This window comes from Morone saxatilis, unplaced genomic scaffold (assembly GCF_004916995.1).
Source record: "Morone saxatilis isolate NCDOM2014 unplaced genomic scaffold, NCSU_SB_2.0 Contig10, whole genome shotgun sequence".
NCBI lineage: Eukaryota > Metazoa > Chordata > Actinopteri > Moronidae > Morone > Morone saxatilis.
Window position 1 is genome coordinate 14,845,314 of NW_023339652.1, and position 2,763 is coordinate 14,848,076.

Consider the following 2,763-nt stretch of genomic DNA (forward strand, 5'->3'; position numbering starts at 1 on the left):
GGGGGGAACTCATGCTGAGTCTCTATATAAAGTTAGAAAGGAGATCAAGTCTGCAGAAATAAGTGAGCAGTCAGGTCAGATGGACACACACACAAAGGCACATCTCTTAATCCCTTTAACCCTTTAATTTCTCCTCTTTCTCTCACCGGGTCTTCTTTCATTCTGTCATGAAGAGCCCGTGACTTCTTTCAGGTGCTTCCCTCGTGTTTGGTCAGTGAGTTGAAGCTGTTGAAATTGCGACACCACCAACTTAATCCTGGCTTTACATATGTCAAACTATTAACTGATCTATTCAACTGAAGTGAGCCATGTCTCTTTGCTGCTGTTTGTAATGGCAGTCATTAAAATATGCCTTGTCTTACATATGTACAAAAGATATACATTCATATTTCTGTATATTAAACCAGATATGTTACATGTTAGCAGAACTCTTTTGCCCTGACCCGACCCACTTTCTGTCTGTTTACATATTTTTAAACATACATAGTTACTTAAAGCTTCATTAATAGATTTTTGGCCACAAGGGGGCGCAGCACAACAAGTGTTACGCTCAACATGCTCGATAATGTTATTAACAATAATTTATACATCCAGCAGATACGGGGCAATATTAGCACACTTTTGGAGTTGGGTTTCTGTACAATATTTACTCTCCTTTAAGCTCTCTTTACGGATCCGCCAGCTCCTGAGGAAAAATATCTGGCTCTTGAGCTGCTAAATGCTCTCTGTGTCTGTCTGTTGTATTGTGCTGAGCAGGTTGTGTACAGCGGGTTTATCTGAAATTTGTATCTGAAAATAACTTTCTGCTGAGGCTGGACACCACGATGAGAATGGTGAGACTCAACCAAAACAGTAAATCAGTTGCTGTCGGTAAGATCAAAACAATGTGCTGAAAGATGCTAGATAATTATTGGGTTGGGTTTGTCACAACAAACTCCTTTCCATGGGATTGTGCAGGCTTTTTGGGGATTGTTGTGGCCTAAAATGCCTGATTTCAAGGCAGCTTTTCTAAAAAAAATTCCAATACATGTTGCAGATTTAAATGCATTTGAGTATATATACATGACAACTACTCCTCTTTAATTTTGACACTTGGCAGCCCTGATAGACTTTTGGACAACAGAGACAATGTCTTTCTGTGTTAAAATTTTTGTATACTTGAATGTGAGTACATTTTGTACATGCATGTGTGTGTTCACTTGTCCTCTAAATACTGTTTACACAGATGATGCTTAACAGCAGGCAGGTAACACCCGGATGTTTTGACAGCTGGTGTGCGTTTGTGTGTGCATGTGTGTGTTGGGGGCGTCCCACTGACAGCCTTCCTACGAGTATGAAAAAGGGTTCAAACTGTAGAAAAAATGTGCCAGTGTTATGTAATATGGATTTGACTTTTGTTTGGATAAATGGGAAGAAAGAGGTGAGTTCACCCAAATTACAAAGAAAACTGTTGTATCTGTGTAGACTATAGACAGGAGGTATCCATCTCTGAGATTTATGCTTTCACTCCAATATAATGTTTGTCTGTACTTGCAGCATTGAAAGTTACATTTTAAAAATTCAACAGTGGTGGCGTCCCCTTGACCTAGAGGTCAACCTTGTAATTGCAATGCCAGTTCCAGCTGGCGACCTTTGTTGCATGTCGAAATGAATGCAACCTCTCTTTCCAGAAACAACTATTTCATCAGTGAAAAGGTTAGTTTTAGTTTAACTGAACCTATAATGAATTTTATACAGTGTGTATTCAACATGGAGACAAATACAGACACTTTTTGCATTTTTAATATTCCTTAATATTATTATTAATATATTCCATAACATGCTGAATCTTTGCATATCAGAAAACTGTTTCGAGTCAAAAGTACATTTACTTACTTATTTACTTAATTCAATATTCCAATTGGTCTTTTAATTTGAAGATTCATTTATAGATGTTTTTGGTTATAATCTCTCATCTCCATTCTCAACTGTGTGAAATCTATTCAGAGCTTAGGTGGAAAGCTCCCACCTGCCTCAGTGACTAATTGTGACAAGCTGACACATCTGTCTATCAAGCAGCCACAAGTGTTAAAGAAATAGTTTAACATTTTTAGGAGATACACTTTCTTCCCTTTGTCAAAGAGAAGTTTGATACCACTATCAATTCTGTATGTTAACTACGGAGCTAAAGCCAGGAGTCGTGAGTTCTGGTTCAGCATAAAGGCTGAAAATAGAGGGAAACTGTTACAGTCACTACGCCCAGCAGCTAGTTGGTATGGAATAGGAATAGTCGCAGCACGTATACACGAACACACATGCATTCCCCGCTGTGACTACGAGAGCACTCACCCCTGTTAACCCCGCTGGCCGAGGTCAGCTGTGGTCTACCAATCAGATGGAAAATTAGGGCCCCTGAAACATCAAAGTACGTGACCTTCGCATTGTCAGGGAGTGATTGGAGTTCCATAGGGTGAACCATTATGTTACACTGACTCAGATAAACAGCATACCTCGTCCTCACTGGTAGCTGGGAGCCTGTGTGAGTAAATGTAAATGATGAGGGTCAGGACCTCCACTTTATTTCCCCACCCTCCCTCCCTCCTTCCTAGTGTGTTGGGCTTTGCAGAGGAGGAAAAAACATGAGCAAGGCAGAAATAACAGCACTGTGGAGATCAAAGAAAAATAGATTTTTTCATTTTCTCAGAGAGGCTGCTGGGAAAGTCACATCACCAGTGCTCCCACACTACACAACCACCTGACGAGATGGCAACTGGTGGTTTACAA

At 40.1% G+C, this 2,763-nt stretch overlaps 1 protein-coding gene across 1 annotated transcript in view; it reads left to right on the forward strand.

The window, feature by feature from the left end:
• ccdc3a (coiled-coil domain containing 3a) overlaps window positions 1–2,763 on the forward strand; it is a gene marked incomplete in the record, with an annotated part of 9,325 nt that overhangs the window by 4,556 nt on the left and 2,006 nt on the right.